The 17,460-nt window shown below is 47.9% G+C and overlaps 1 protein-coding gene across 2 annotated transcripts in view; it reads left to right on the top strand.

The window, feature by feature from the left end:
* LOC124556473 (polyadenylate-binding protein-interacting protein 1) overlaps window positions 1–17,460 on the top strand; it is a 136,800-nt gene that overhangs the window by 69,968 nt on the left and 49,372 nt on the right. The gene's annotated exons all lie outside the window — the stretch shown is intronic.

Genomic DNA, 17,460 nt, shown 5'->3' with positions numbered 1-17,460 from the left:
ACCACTTTGTCTATTTGTCCAATAAAGCTTTTGGTTTTCTTCTGCTTTTGTTTGCATCTAAGAGCATTTGTAACTTTTTCACCACCCATGCACGAGCCATAAACCTTCAGTTTTCAAATTGCTAAAAACATGCTTCCACAAAAATACTTTTGCCTACAGTTCCCGCCTCTTGAGCCCTTACCAAAGTAAGTTTCATTCAAACAAGAAAAACAACTAGAACATAACTGTGACATTGCAGTGAAAGTTTCTATGTGACATAAAATACTTAAAGCTACTCATGACCAGTTAACTGCATGTGTCATCCAGTAGGATGATGTATAAACAACAAAACAGATTTTCCTACTAGTAAACTTCACTATGCCTTATCTGAGTAACCTTTTTACTAAGAATTTCCAAATCCAGTCATTTGTGGCACTCGATAGAGCTTAGTGGGAAGCGTGAAAAGTAACCTGGGTTATGTAAGGTAGCTATGGTTGATGGTACCAGGAACTCGCACACAATTCAGAAACCCATTAATGCGAATTTCTCTTGACCTATATAGCTCAAACAAAGCCCACAATACAAACAACCCGCAGCTAGCAGAACTAAGTGTTATCAAATCCTAACGAGTTCAAAATAATTAAAACAGTCCACAATACCCACCATTATAAACTACTAAATATGAACTTCAACTGCCAACACAAACCATAAAATCATAAAAACTCCCTCAACATAAACTCAACATAAATTTAGATATCAACACCTCAAAGAAAATTATGAACACAAAGAAACATACTACATTTCTTATGACAAACACCAAAATACATAAAAACATACTTGCCACCCGAAGTCAGCTCTCTCTCTCTCCCTCTCTCTCTCTCTCCCTCTCTCTCTCTCTCTCTCTCTCTCTCTCTCTCTCTCTCTCTCTCTCCCCCCCCCCCCCCCCCCCCCCCCTGCGGGTCCGGGGTAAGAATAGGCCCGAGGTATTCCTGCCTGTCGTAAGAGGTGACTAAAAGGAGTTTCAACCGTTTCGGCCTTCCATGTGATGGTCCCCCTTGGGGTTTGACCTCCATTTTTCAAAATTCTACAGGAGTACGAGCCTTTTGGGGAAGGACACCTTACGTGGTGTACCACTGGTCCTAAGTGCACTAAGACCTTGGCACTCAGCATTGTACCGGCGTTGTAACCATGCCCGCTATTCCTCAAATTGGGCCTAAACGCCTGATGGGTTGTACAAGTTACGCCCATAGTGCGTCCCCATCTGCACCAGCAATCATGATGGACTTTCCATGGCACCAGAAATCCAGCACGGTAGCCAGCCCGTTGTGGTGGGGTCGTCATGTACCCTCTAGGTTGTAGCCCCCTGACAACACAGGGATCGTACTGCCGATACCTGAGCTGCACCCTCCCCACGTTGGCCAAGGAGTACATGCCCGTCTCCTTGGGGCATCAGGACTCCCGGCAATGGTCATCCTGCCAGGTGGCCCTTGCTGCGGCTGGGTGGCGCCCGTGGGGAGAGCCCCTGGTCGGAGTGGGTGGTATCGGGGCGGACGTTTCGCAGATGAAACGTCAACACGTATCAGGTCGCTCTGCGGCTGAGTCTTTCAAACGAAAAGGTACCGTTTCTAGTTCTGGTTCTCCTGCCCTTTCCCCGTTGGCCACTCCCTGGGAGGAGGGACAGGCCCGCCGGCTTGGGGCGAAGTACTTCCCCCGCTATTTGGTCTGTTCTCGAACCGATGGGACGTTCGCCACCTCCGAGCCCATGTTCTTTGTTCAGCACATTGAGGACATCTTCGGGGAAATTGAGGCTCTAAGCAAGATGCGTTCAGGGTCCGTTCTTATCAAGACCACCTCCACCACACAGTCGGCAGCGCTCCAGGCGTGCGACCGCCTAGGGGACATTCCAGTGTCCATTGTCCCGCATCTGGCACTAAATCGGACGCAGGGGGTTATTTTTCATCGTGACCTCCTGCTACAATCTGATGAGGAGCTCGGGGCCAACCTGGAGCGCCGAGGCGTGCATTCCGTCCGGCGAGTCCAGCGCGGCCCCAAAGACCGTCGCATCGACACTGGGGCCTTTATCCTCGCCTTCGAGGGGGACGTTCTCCCAGAGAAGGTAAAGGTGATGTGCAACCGGTGCGACGTGCGACCTTACGTCCCGCCTCCTATGCGCTGTTTCCGGTGTTTGCGCTTTGGGCACATGTCGTCACGGTGTGAGGCTGAGCCCCTGTGAGGCGATTGTGGACGTCCTCTTCGTGAGGAACATACATGCACCCCACCACCTCGGTGCATTAATTGCCCTGGCCTCCACTCGCCTAGATCCTCAGACTGCCCCACATATCAGAAGGAGAAGAAGATACAGGAACTCAAAACTTTGGATCGGCTCTCTTATTCTGAGGCCAGGAAGAAGTATGACCGCCTCCATCCCGTGCCGTTGACCACTTCGTTTGCCTCAGTTGTGTCCACTCCTTCCGCGGTATCCTCACCCCTATCCTGTCTCCCCTCCGCCTCCTCCGCCCATCAGGGGGCTCTGCCTCCGCCTCCCAAATCCCTCCCTTCCAAATCCTCCTCCCCCGTGGCCCCCGCCCCCTCTGCCCCAGGGGCCACCCTTCCTCCTCCTCCTCCTCCTCCTCCTCCTCCTCCTCCTCCTCTCCCCCCGCCACCTGAGAAGCGATCCTCTTCTCAGGCGTCCATCGGGGAAACGTTCCGGACCCCAGCTTCCGAGGTCCGGCGTTCCAAAACGGACCCCGCGCGTGAGGACCTTCTTCGGGTCCAGCCCACCATCCCCGTGCCTCCTCGGCCTTCCAAGAAGGCCTCAAAGAAGTAGTCCTTATCCTCCTCTTCACCCCGGTGCGTTTCGTCTGACGCTCCATCCGTGAGTCGCTGCTCCCGGCCGTCCTCAATTTCGCCGGGACGCTCTGCTGCCAGGCGCTCAGCTGGCCTCTCGTCGGCAGATGATGCTGCCCCTCCTACACAACCAGGGACAGCGGCCGCAGCTGGCGACGAGTCGATGGAACCGGATCCGCCTCCCGTCGGTTGTATCGTTGTTCCCTCGCAACCTGGCCCTCCGCGGCCGTCGAGGTGACCAGCTCTTCCCCGTCTCGTTCCCCCAAGTTTTTGACTAGCGATGGCGTTGTTTCATTGGAACATAAGAGGTATTCGATCTAATCGGGAGGAATTACAACTGCTCCTCCGCCTGCACTGTCCGCTCGTCTTTGGTCTCCAGGAAACCAAGTTGCGCCCGACTGACCGTATTGCCTTTACCCACTATACCTCGGAGTGGTATGACCTCACCCCTGTGGACGGTATCCCAGCTCATGGTGGGGTCATGTTGCTCGTTCGGGACGATGTCTATTACCATCCCATCCCATTGACCACCCCACTCCAAGCAATAGCTGTCCGCATTACTCTTTCTGCTTTTGCTTTTTCAGTTTGTACCATCTACACTCCACCGTCATCTGCTGTTAGTCGGGCTGACATGATGCACCTGATCGTTCAGCTTCCCCCGCCGTTTTTATTGTTTGGCGACTTCAATGCCCATCATCCCCTTGGGGGCTCTCCTGCATCCTGTCAAAGAGGCTCACTCTTGGTGGATGTCTTCAACCATCTCCATCTTGTCTGCCTCAATACCGGCGCCCCGACTTTCCTCTCGGACTCTACTCATACCTACTCCCACTTGGACCTCTCGATCTGTTCTACCACTCTTGCCTGTCGGTTCGAGTGGTATGTCCTTTCTGACACCTATTCGAGCGACCACTTCCCCTGTGTCGTTCGTCTCCTGCACCACACCCCATCCCCACGTCCTTCGAGCTGGAACATACTGAAAGCTGACTGGGGACTTTACTCCTCCCTGGCGACCTTTCCGGACCACGATTTTCCCAGTTGTCGAATACCTCACGGCTGTTATCATCAATGCTGCCGAACGTTCCATTCCTCGTACTACCTCTTCTTCACGTCGCGTTTCCGTCCCCTGGTGGAACGAGGCTTGTAGGGACGCTATCCGTGCTCGACGACGTGCTTTACGCACATTTCGCCGCCATCCTACGATGGCGAATTGTATTGGATACAAACGGCTCCGAGCGCAATGCCGTAGAGTCATCAAAGACAGCAAGAAAACTTGTTGGGCCTCTTTCACCAGCTCCTTTAACAGTTTTACTCCCTCTTCTGTCGTTTGGGGTGGCCTGCGCCAGCTGTCGGGCATTAAGGCCCACTCCTCGATACCTGGCCTGACCTCAGGTCATGAGGTCCTTGTTGATCCTGTGGCTGTCTCCAACGCCTTTGGCCGCTTTTTCGCGGAGGTTTCAAACTCCGCCCATTACCACCCTGTCTTCCTTCCCAGGAAAGAGGCAGAAGAGGCTCGGCGACCTTCCTTCCACTCGCTGAATCTGGAAACTTATAATGCCCCCTTTACTATGCGGGAACTCGAACGTGCGCTTGCACTGTCCCGGTCCTCTGCTCCGGGGCCAGATGCCATTCACGTTCAGATGCTGGCACACCTTTCTCCGGCGGGCAAAAGCTTCCTTCTTCGTACCTACAATCACGTCTGGACCGAAGGTCAGGTCCCCATGTGTTGGCGTGATGCTGTCGTTCCTATACCCAAACCCGGGAAGGATAGACACCTTCCTTCTAGTTACCGCCCCATTTCCCTTACAAGCTGTGTCTGTAAGGTGATGGAGCGCATGGTTAATGCTCGGTTAGTCTGGATTCTTGAATCTCGACGGCTACTTACTAATGTCCAATGCGACTTTCGTCGCCGCCGTTCCACTGTTGACCACCTTGTGACCTTGTCGACATTCGTCATGAACAACTTTTTGCGAAGGCGCCAAACGGTAGCCGTGTTCTTCAACTTGGAGAAGGCTTATGATACCTGTTGGAGAGGAGGTATCCTCCGCACTATGCACGGGTGGGGCCTACGCGGTCGCCTGCCCCTTTTTATTGATTCCTTTTTAACGGATTGAAAGTTTAGGGTACGTGTGGGTTCCGTATTGTCCGACGTCTTCCTCCAGGAGAACGGAGTGCCTCAGGGCTCCGTCTTGAGCGTAGCCCTTTTTGCCATCGCGCTCAATCCAATTATGGATTGCATTCCACCTAATGTCTCAGGCTCTCTCTTTGTCGATGACTTCGCGATCTACTGCAGTGCCCAGAGAACATGCCTCCTGGAGCGCTGCCTTCAGCGTTGTCTAGACAGCCTCTACTCATGGAGCGTGGCAAATGGCTTCCGGTTCTCTGAAGAGAAGACGGTTTGTACCAACTTTTGGCGATATAAAGCGTTCCATCCGCCATCCTTACATCTCGGTCCCGTTGTTCTCCCATTCGTGGAAACAACTAAGTTTCTAGGGCTCACGTTGGACAGGAAACTGTGTTGGTCTCCACATGTCTCTTATTTGGTGGCCCGTTGTACTCGTTCCCTTAATGTCCTCAGAGTTCTTAGCGGTTCATCTTGGGGAGCGGATCGCACTGTCCTGCTTCGCTTGTATCGGTCCATAGTCCGATCGAAGCTGGGTTATGGGAGCTTCGTCTACTCGTCCGCTCGGCCCTCCCTCTTACGCCGGCTCAACTCCATCCACCATCGGGGGATACGTCTTGCGACTGGAGCCTTCTACACTAGTCCTGTCGAGAGTCTTTATGCTGAAGCTGCCGAGTTACCATTGACCTACCGGCGCGACGTACTGCTGTGTCGGTATGCCTGCCGGTTGTTGTCTATGCCCGACCACCCCGCTTACCAGTCCTTCTTCGCCGATTCTCTCGACCGTCAGTACGGGTTGTATGTCTCTGCCCTGCTGCCCCCCGGAGTCCGCTTCCGTCGCCTGCTTCGACAATTGGATTTTGCCCTCCCTACCACCTTCAGAGAGGGTGAGAGCCCGACACCACCTTGGCTCCAGGCTCCGGTTCATATTTATCTTGACCTCAGCTCACTCCCGAAGGAGGGTACTCCAGCTGCAGTGTATTGCTCACGGTTTGTCGAACTTCGTGCTGGACCCTTTCGGTCACACTTTTATTTACACCGATGGCTCCAAAACTGACGATGGTGTCGGCTGTGCCTTTGTCATCGGGGCCGCCACCTTTAAATACCGGCTCCTCGACCAGTGTTCGAGCTTTACGGCCGAGCTTTTTGCTCTCCATCAGGCCGTTCAGTATGCCCGCCGCCACCGCCATTCATCGTACGTACTCTGCTCTGACTCACTCAGTGCTCTTCAGAGCCTTGGAGCTCCTTATCCGGTCCATCCCTTGATTCAACGGATACAGCAGTCCTCCATTCTTTCGCTGCTAATGGTTCTCCTGTCAGCTTTCTGTGGGTTCCCGGACATGTAGGAGTGCCTGGGAATGAGGCTGCGGATGCTGCAGCCAAGGCTGCAGTCCTCCTGCCTCGGCCAGCCTCCCATTGTGTCCCGTCATCTGACGTTCGTGGGGATGTGTGTAAGAGGCTCGTGTCGTTGTGGTGGGATGCTTGGTCATCCCTCCAAGGAAACAAGCTCCGGGCAGTCAAATCGCTCCCAACTGCTTGGACAACCTCCTCCCGACCATCTCGGCGAGAGGAGGTCCTTCTGACCAGGTTGCGGATTGGGCATTGCCAGTTTAGCCACCGCTACCTGCTCTCCGGTGACCCAGCCCCGCAGTGCCCTTGTGGTCAGGCATTAACAGTGTGCCATGTTTTATTGTCGTGTCCCCGTTTTAGTCAATTTCGTGTTGTCCTGTCCCTCCCATCTACTTTACCAGATGTTTTAGCTGATGACGCTCGAGCAGCTGCTCGTATTCTGCGTTTTATAACTTTAACTGGCTTGTCCAAAGACATTTAACCTTTTTACTTATTTTATCTGCATCCTTGTCAGGTCCTTCTGGTGTCCCCCCCTTCCCCTTAAGTTTTACTAGATTCCATGTGCTCTAACAACAGTGACTGGGTGCTAATGACCTCAGCAGTTGAGCGCCCTTAAACCCCACAAAAAAAAAAAATCTCTCTCTCTCTCTCTCTCTCTCTCTCTCTCTCTCTCTCTCCCTCTCTCTCTCCCTCCCTCCCCCCCCCCCTCCCTCTCTCTCTCTACACACACACACACACACACACACACACACACACACACACACACACACACAATCCTCCTACATGAGTGGGTGCCACCACTTACTCCAACATGCTCTCTGTAGATGCAATTTATTTCATACATGCCATGCTTCAATTGCATCACACAATGCAACAGCTACATCATGAGTTGAAGCTGATGGGGTGCCATCCCAGCCTTTTTGTATTGTGCAGAACTTCCATCACTGAAGTAGCTGGTATATTGGATGTGTGATATTTTTTCCTGTATACAGGAGAGAGAGATTTTCTGGAAAACGTAAAATGTGTTTGTCATGCTACAAAAAAATCACTTATACAACATGACAACATTGAATTAATGAAATCCTCTATTGTGTAGTACACAGCAGAAGGTTGAAGGGTAACTTGAATTTTTCACTAGCGAAATCCTTGTACAGCATCCTGAAACAAATATGTAGAGTTTCCTGCAAAACCCACTATAATAATACGTGAAGGTTTGGGGAGTGTTTCATTGTTATATTTTAAGTAGCGACTCTGCAATTTAGAAATGTAATGATGTTATTTCAAATTTGGATGAAATACTCAACAAATTCATCAGCTGTCTTCATTAATGTGTCCAATGTAGATTAATCAGGTTGGATCCATTGCTTGAAAATAACATTTTCAGACTCTTGTAATGATTTCAGCTCCAAGAAATAATTCTGCAAAGCATATTGCAAACCAGTTTCTGTAAAAAGGTTCTTCTATGTGTGCAGAGTGGGGTATCAGTTTTACATTCTGGTGATAAATGATTACACGTACATTTGTGGATTCCACAGCTGTTTGCTATAACACATTACCTTGTATGAAATTCACAAGACTTTATAAAACCAATTTTTATCAGAAGTGGGTACACATATTTTACATTGTGCAAAATGTATTTTTTTTTTTTTTTTGTCCTACACATTCTTTTGCCATTTTCTGAAGGTACAAATATCTCTTATTAGCAGACATTTGACTTGTTGTCGAAATAATAAGATTGGGCATGTGTTTCCACATCCTTATGTATTCTGTTTCCCATTTAGTAGCTTCCTTTTGACAAAATGTCATCCTCTTCAATACCCATGATTTCTTTAGGTCATGAAGTTGGTGCTAAGTACTTGCAGTCTTTCTTCAATAGAATTTCTGCTAAATTTATCTTTAAAGTTTTTACATTAAACTATTACAGCTGGCATTCAGCATGCCATGTTCTTTAGATACATTTTCCACTGGAAAATGTAGCAATTGTGAAGTTGTTTGCTGGAATTTTAAGGCCACTCAACAGTACTTGGATTGAATGTGTTCTGGGTGTCTGTCATGTTCTTTTGGTAACTTTAAATGATAAAATTTCAAGTAATTCGTAACTTTCATCAAATTTTTCAAGGGTTGTAGATACAGGGTGTTTCAAAAATGACCGGTATATTTGAAACGGCAATAAAAACTAAACGAGCAGCGATAGAAATACACCGTTTGTTGCAATATGCTTGGGACAACAGTACATTTTCAGGCAGACAAACTTTCGAAATTACAGTAGTTAAAATTTTCAACAACAGATGGCGCTGCGGTCTGGGAAACTCTATAGTACGATATTTTCCACATATCCACCATGCGTAGCAATAATATGGCGTAGTCTCTGAATGAAATTACCCGAAACCTTTGACAACGTGTCTGGCGGAATGGCTTCACATGTAGATGAGATGTACTGCTTCAGCTGTTCAATTGTTTCTGGATTCTGGCGGTACACCTGGTCTTTAAAGTGTCCCCACAGAAAGAAGTCACAGGGGTTCATGTCTGGCGAATAGGGAGGCCAATCCACGCCGCCTCCTGTATGTTTCGGATAGCCCAAGGCAATCACACGATCATCGAAATATTCATTCAGGAAATTAAAGACGTCAGCCGTGCGATGTGGCCGGGCACCATCTTGCATAAACCACGAGGTGTTCGCAGTGTTGTCTAAGGCAGTTTGTACCGCCACAAATTCAGGAAGAATGTCCAGATAGCGTGATGCGGTAATTGTTTCGGATCTGTAAAATGGGCCAATGATTCCTTTGGAAGAAATGGCGGCCCAGGCCAGTACTTTTTGAGGATGCAGGGACGGTGGGACTGCAACATGGGGCTTTTCGGTTCCCCATATGCGCCAGTTCTGTTTATTGACGAAGCCGTCCAGGTAAAAATAAGCTTCGTCAGTAAACCAAATGCTGCCCACATGCATATCGCCGTCATCAGTCCTGTGCACTATATCGTTAGCAAATGTCTCTCGTGCAGCAATGGTAGCGGCGCTGAGGGGTTGCCGCGTTTGAATTTTGTATGGATAGAGGGGTAAACTCTGGCGCATGAGACGATACGTGGACGTTGGCATCATTTGGACCGCAGCTGCAACACGGCGAATGGAAACCCGAGGCCGCTGTTGGATCAACTGCTGCACTAGCTGCGCGTTGCCCTCTGTGGTTGCCGTACGCGGTCGCCCTACCTTTCCAGCACGTTCATCCGTCACGTTCCCAGTCCGTTGAAATTTTTCAAACGGATCCTTTATTGCATCGCTTTTCGGTCCTTTGGTTACATTAAACCTCCGTTGAAAACTTCGTCTTGTTGCAACAACACTGTGTTCTAGGCGGTGGAATTCCAACACCAGAAAAATCCTCTGTTCTAAGGAATAAACCATGTTGTCTACAGCACACTTGCACGTTGTGAACAGCACACGCTTACAGCAGAAAGACGACGTACAGAATGGCGCACCCACAGACTGCGTTGTCTTCTATATCTTTCACATCACTTGCAGCGCCATCTGTTGTTGAAAATTGTAACTACTGTAATTTCGAAAGTTTGTCTGCCTGAAAATGTACTGTTGTCCCAAGCATATTGCAACAAACGGTGTATTTCTATCACTGCCCGTTTAGTTTTTATTGCCGTTTCAAATATACCGGTCATTTTTGAAACACCCTGTATATCTAGTGTACTTTCTGAATCTTCAACTTCACATTCATTCATCTCTGGCAAGTTGTTTAATGTAGGAGATAAAATGGCCTTCCAGCATGTTATAGAAAGCTTATCTGGTATAAGTCAAAGACTTTGTTTCCTTTCCATCATCAAAGAAACAGCTCTCAAAGTTTTCTTAACAAATATTTTACCTTGCTTCTTAAAAGGTGTTACTGGCATTAACATCAATGGTGTGCTATGTACCGATGCAAACCCAATTGGTGAGCAATATGCTCGAGCCTCCGCATCGGAGAACTATTCCTCAGCATTTCGCACTCTCAAATGGCGGATAGAAAGGAAACCCTCTCGTTCACTAAATGTCACACTGAATCCTATAATGCTCCATTTACATAGTGGGAGCTCCTCAGTGTCCTTTCACATTGCCCCAACACAGCTCCTGGGCCAGATCGGAACCACAGTCAGATGATCAAACATCTCTCGTCCGACTACAGGCAACATCTCCTCGTCATCTTCAGCCCTATCTGGTGCGATGGCATCTTTCCATTGCAATGGCGGGAGAGCACCATCATTCAAGTGCCCAAACCTGATAAAAACCCACTTGATGTGAATAACTATCGGCCCATCAGCCTCACCAACATTATTTGTAAGCTGTTAGAACCGATGGTAAGTCGGCAGTTGTGTTGGGTCCTGGAGTGGTGTGGCCTACTGGCTCCATGCCTGGGCAGTTTCTGCCAGGGTCGCTCTACCATTGATAATCTAGTTTCCCTCAAGTCTGCCATCTAAACAGCCTTTTCCAGATGCCAACGCCTGGCTACCGTCCTTTTTTTATTTACATAAAGCAAATGACATGACATGGCGACATCCTATCCTTGCCACATTATATGAGTGTGGTCTCCGGGGCTTACTCCCAATTTTTATCCAAAATTTCCTATCGTTCTGTACTTTCCATGTCCAAGTTGATGCCTCCCATAGTTCCCCCCCATATCGAGGAGAATGGTGTCCCGCAGGGTCCTTTATTGAATGTATCTCTATTTTTAGTGTCCATTAATGGTCTAGCAGCAGCTGTCGGTCTCACTCTCTCTGTATGCAGACGACTTCTGCATTTTGTACTGCTCCTCCAATGCTGATGTTGCTGAGCAGCACCTACAGGGAGCCATCCACAAAGTGCAGTCATGGGCTCCAGCCCACGGCTTTCAGTTTTCAGCCACAAAGTCGTATGTCCTGCACTTCTGTCGGCATCCTACCATTCATCTGGAACTAGAACTTTACCTTAATGACAATCCACTCACTGTAGTGGAGACATATCAATTCTTAGGACTGGTTTTAGACGCTCGATTGATGTGGCTTCTTAGTCTTCATCAGTTGAAGTGGAAGTGCTGGCAGCACCTCAATGCCCTCCGCTGCCTGAGCAACACCAACTGGGGTGCAGATCCCTCTATGCTGCTGCAGCTCTACACAGCCCTTGTTCAATCCCGCCTTTACAAGGTAGTCTGGTTTTGGGTTCGGCGGCACCCTCAGCATTGTGTTTACTCGATGCAGTGCACCACTGTGGCATTTGACTGGCAACAGGAGCTTTTAGGACAAGTCTGGTGACCAGTGTCCTGGTGGAGGCCAGAGTCCCTCCATTGAATGTTAGGAGTGCACAACTGCTCGTCAGTTATGTTGCACACATTCATAATTCTCTTGAGCATCTGAATTACCATCTCCTCTTCCCATCCATGGCGGTTCATCTCCCACATCGGAGGCCCAGGTCAGGGCTTAAGATTGCTGTTTGTGTCCAATCTCTTCTGTCTGGAGTGGAGTCCTTGCCTTCACCACCTATACTCGAGGTCCATTCACATACACATTCATGGCGTACACCTAGGCCGAAGCTTCGCCTGGACCTTTCACATGGTCCTAAGGACTCGGTTAACCCCATAGCTCTCTGCTGTCACTTCCTCTCAATTCTTGACGTGTACCGGGGCCGCCATGAAGTGGTTTACACTTACAGCTCGATGGCTGATGGTCACGTTGGCTTTGCGTATGTTCATGGAGGACATATTGAACAGCACTCCTTGCCAGATGGCTGCAGTGTTTTCACTGCAGAGCTGGCAGCCATTTCTCTTGCTCTTGAGCGCATCCGCTCATGCCCTGGAGAGTTGTTTCTTCTCTATACCGACTCCATGAGCAGCCTACAAGCTATCGGCCATTGCTATCCCTGCCATCCTTTGGTAGCGACCATCCAGGAGTCCATCTATGCCCTGGAATGGTCCAGTCGTTCCGTGGTGTTTATGTGGACACCAGGCCACATCGGAATCCCAGGAAATGAACTTGCGAACAGGCTGGCCAAACAGACTACAAGGAAACCGCTTCTGGATATCGGCATCCCTGTAACTGACCTGCGATCATTATTATGCAGCAATGTTTTTCAGCTTTGGGAGACACAATGGCATAATCTCAGTATGCACAACAAACTGCATTCCTTTTTAAGGAGACTACGAATGTGTGGAAGACTTCCATGCGGGCCTCTCACAGGGACTCTGTGGTTCTTTGCTGGCTCCGCATTGGCTACGTGGCTAACACATGGCTGACTACTCCGTTGCAAGGACCCACCTCAGTGTCACTTTGGCTCACATATGATTGTCGTCCACATCTTGCTGGACTGCCCACTTTCCGACACTCTGCGCCGGACTTTTAACCTTCCCAGCACCCTACCTTCAGTGTTGGGTGACAATGCCTCAACAGCAGATTTAGTTTATGTTTGAATTGTGAGAGGGGGTTTTATCGTACCTTCTAAGGGTGGGCATTTAACCTTCTCTCTGAGATCGTCACCCTCCCTCCATTTTAACTCTGTCACACTTTCTTTGCATTTGTTTGTCTTGATGGTCGTCTTTTTCCCTACATGTGTTCATATCGCCTTGTCTTTTGGGGTGGACACGTTAATGTGTTCCAGAGTGGCTGGCTCATCCTCTTTTATTATTGTGGTCAGCCAGCCCAGACCATATGCTCTACGATTTTAATACCTTCTTCTACTTTTCCTTGTGGTGTATGTTTTCCCCATTTATTGTTTGTTCCATTCATTTTCTTTGTAGGTGTGGTGTTGGGTGTTTTTGTACCTGGAGCCTTGCTTGTGTCAGGAGGAAGGGACTGATGACCCTGTAGTTTGGTCCCTTTATACCCCAAACAAACCAACCAACCAACCAACAATCCCATCTAGGCAGAGGGCACGTTTCTCAGAACCTGGTTTGAAGCCACTGTCATACCCATACCTAAGCCTGGTAAGGACAAACACCTTCCTTATATACCGCCCATTTCTCACACCAGCTGTGTTTGCAAGGTGATGGAATGTATGATTCATGCCAGTCTGCTATTATGGCTCGAGTCTTGCAATTTACTAACCACTGCACAGTGTGGATTTTGAGTGTGTGGTTCTGCAGGTGACCATCTTGTCACTTTGTCAACCTGTGTGAGGAATAGTTTCCTGTGGAAATCCCAGACACCTCTCTCTCTCTCTCTCTCTCTCTCTCTCTCTCTCTCTCTCTCTCTCTCTGGTGTTTTTTTTTTTTTTTTTTTTTTTTTTTTTTTTTTTTTTTTTTTTGAAGAAAGCCTATGACACCTGCTGGAGGGCTGGTATCCTCATACTCTCTCATACTCTACACGCGGGGCTTCCTAGGCCGCATGCTTAGCTTCCTTCAGGAATTTTTAAAATATGGCGTTTTCAAGGTGAATGTGGGTTCTGCCTTGTTGGACACTTTTATCCATGAAAATGGTGTGCCTCATGGTTCCATCCTGAGCATCATCCTCTTTACTATTGCCATTAACCCTATTATGGCTTGTCTCTCACCGGGCATCTCTGGCTCCCTTTTTGTTGACAATTTGGCCATTTATTGCAGTTCTCCACAGATGTATCTCCTTGAGTGGCATCTTCAGCATTGTATCAGTTGTCTTTACTTGTGGAGCATCAACAACGGCTTTTACTCTTCTGTTCGTTGAAACTACGAAATTCCTAGGACTCATGTTTGGTAGGGAACTTCCTTGATCCTCCCACATGTCTTACCTGTCTACCTGCTGTACACGGGCCCTCAGTGTCCTACGTGTCCTCAGTTGTACTTTCTGGGGGAGCAGATTGGTCCACCCTCCTCTGTTTGTACCATTCCCTTGTCTGTTCAAAACTAGACTATGGGGGTTTCATTTATGCATCTGCATGTCCATCTATCTTATGCCGTCTCAATACAATCCCCCATCGTGGCATCCATTTGACCGAATCTGCCAAACTACCATTGTCATACCGCCTTGATTTTTCTCCTCGGCAGATGCTCATGCTGTTTGTCTGCCATGCCTTCCCACCCATCCTATGCCTCCACCTTAGAGGGCTCCTTTGATTGCCAATGTGAAGTGTGTCCCTCTTCTCTGTTACCTCTTGTAGTTCACTTTTGGCTATTGCTCCGGCCGCTAAACTTCACACTATCTGCCACTTCCCCAATGGGTGTGAACCATTCACCACGTTGGCTTCATGTGGCGGTCCATGTTCACCTGGACTTCATTCGCTTCCTGAGGACACTACTCCAGGCTTGCACTATCACCGCAAGTTTCTCGACCTTCGCACAGAACACTGCGATAGTTCCATTGCGTACACTGATGGCTCTCAGACTGACCATTGTGTCGGGTGTGCCTACATCATTGGCATGACTATTTTCAGTATTGGCTTATGGAACGCTGCTCAGTATTTACAGCAGAGCCCTTTGCCGTTTATCAGGTCACACAGTATATCTGGCAACACAGGCTTGCATCATTTGCTCAGACCCTCTCTGTGCTCTTCAGATCCTCTGTGTGCTGTACACTGTTCACACCTTAGTACAACGTGTCTGGAAATCTTCCACTTACTCACTTTGATGGAGCCACTGTGATGTTTATGTGGGTTCCTGGTCACATCAGTTGGACGGGAAACGAGGCCGCTGACACTGCTGCCAAGGCTGCAGTCCTCGTACCTCGGCCCACTATTTCTTCCGTTCACTCCAATGATCTCTGTGTTGCCATGTGTCAGCGGGTGGTGTCACTTTGGCACCACCACCGGTTTTCCCTTCGTTTGAACAAACTCCAGGAATTAAACCTCAATAGCAACTTGTCCGACCCCCTTCCGGCCCTTTCGTCAAGAGATCATTTTAGCTAGGTTGCGTATTGGGCACTGTTGTTTTGGCTATTGCCATTGGTTAAGTGGTGATCCCCCACCACTTTGTGCTCATTGTCCTCAACCTTTGACGATTCACCATTTTCTTTTTTTAACCACATACTTTCTTGTTTAGGTTTGCCACCTGAGTTATCGGTTGTTTTAGTGAACAATGTATGGGCTGTCAGTCGTGTTTTACTTTTTATCCATTGTGGCAATGTGATGAAGGACGCTTAATCTTTAGTTCAGGACCTCCATTGTCTCTCTGACGTATTCTATGGACCTTTCTCCAAGTCCCTGTCTTTCCTTCCGTTGACTGGGCTTAACACGTAGTTGCTATTGACTCCTTTTTTGTCTTTGTGTTCTACGGTTCTGGCTTAGTCACATATGACTAGTTGTTTTTTCGCCCTAAAACTAAACAAAGCAACTCTGTGTTCGATACTTAAGAAGACTGACTGACACTTTCAGCACTTCTGTAATGGTTGATATGCCTCTGCATTGGGCTATTGAAGAGACGTTCATGCAACCGCGGACTCTTACACTCAACGGAACTAGTGAAATATCTTTCCTCAAGATGTCCCTGTCAGATGTCAAACCCACTGTAGACAAAGGAAATTGGTGCAGCTGTTAAATACCACAGACAGGCAATATAAGTGCAGTCCTGTGAAAGCTGCTCTTATCACATTTAAATTTTCCAAGGTAGATCATATAACGTTACAAAAGGCAAAAGAAGGTATGCTGGGTATGTTTCCTATCTACCATGCAAAATCTTACTTCTCTTTCACATACAGTGGCCAAATTTCAGTGTATTAGTGGTCAACAAAAAGTGACTGATATCCCAGGCATCTGTAAGGATGATGTAATGAAATATGATGCCACGCTCATCGCCGACCTTTTGATAATCCATCTTGCCCAAGTATTGGTGTCTGATAACCAACCTCCTTGACTTCCCATCCCTACAAAAGGCAGGCAGTGTGTGTCTCCCTGCCCTTCAAAGCATGACATCTGAACCCTGGAACACCATTTTTTTCAGAGTGGGAACTCTTGTGTGCACTTAGGTGGTATCAAAATACAGCTCTAAGTACTTAACAGATTTTACACCATCTGGTTTGAGGTAGAATCCCCCTTCTCTCACCACCCTTCGCATTAGGGGAAAATGAGATTTTCATAATTTTGGAACCAGAGAAGACCCCACAGAAAGCAGATAGGTACAACCAATCTCTTATTGATGTTCTTTGCAAATAGTTTGAGCGCATGGTAATCTTATGACTGTGTTTGAGTATTGATAGAAATGGGCTCTTGGCTAGCTCCAGTGTTTATTTCGAGAGGGCCGGTCTACTGGTATCATCTACTCCATATGCAGTCTATCAGAATGGCTTTTCCCGGTTGGCAGCCTCTCGTTGTTGTCTTCTTTCACCTGTGTAAAGCCTACGACACCGCATGGCACCACTATGTTCTCATCACCCTGCATGAATGGGATGTCTGTGAGTGTCTCCCAGTTTTCTATCTTGTCAATCCTTTGGTGTTGAGGTTGGTACTTCCTAAAGTACTTCCCACATACAGGATAACGGAGACACACAGGGCTGTCCGAAGTATCACCCTATTCTCAATAGTGATGAGCAGACTTATAGAGGCAGTGGGATTGATTGTCTTTTCAACCTTATATGCTGATTAACTTTTGCATCTGCAGTACTGTAGTTCTTCCAACATGAAGGTCATGGAGCAGTAACTACAGCACCTTAAAAGGAAAGCAGTATATAAGGCACACACATGTACGTAATGAGCTGCTTAACATTCAAGCGGGCACACCTACGTAGAAAGTGCACCAACCACGAATAACATTATATTGTATGATTCCAGGGGTGTTTTACAATTGCGAGCTCATATCTATTCCTTAATTATTGCTTCAGCTAACACTGTGGTAAGTTCTGTTGTCATAAGTCCAGGAGAGCAGTAGTAATATAAAATAAACAGTGAGATAGGTGAGAAAAAATTTCATGATCTGTACGAGAAAATGACCCAAATTCAGAGCTAACAGCATAATCGTACAATGAGGCAGTTGTCTAAGAGATAATTAGCATTCAAAGAAGCAGTTGGCTGGGATCTGATGTAACTGCACTGTTTAATGCTTTGAGTGGGTCATTACCATGGGGTAGCATTTTTATGCAGCAATAGAGATATAATGAAAGTTTATTTTACATTGTTTAATTGAGCTCATATAATCTACATCTATTATATCATTGTTCTGTTAAACGAGGGTTAAACTGTGATATTCCTCATGTGCATGTTTACTTCGGCAACATAAAGAGAGCTGTTATTGGCATGTGTACGAAGTCGCTGTGCATCC

Source organism: Schistocerca americana, chromosome X (genome assembly GCF_021461395.2).
Source record: "Schistocerca americana isolate TAMUIC-IGC-003095 chromosome X, iqSchAmer2.1, whole genome shotgun sequence".
NCBI classification, from domain to species: domain Eukaryota; kingdom Metazoa; phylum Arthropoda; class Insecta; order Orthoptera; family Acrididae; genus Schistocerca; species Schistocerca americana.
The sequence above is the reverse complement of the archived record's forward strand: the minus strand, read 5'-3'. Positions and strand labels throughout refer to the sequence as shown.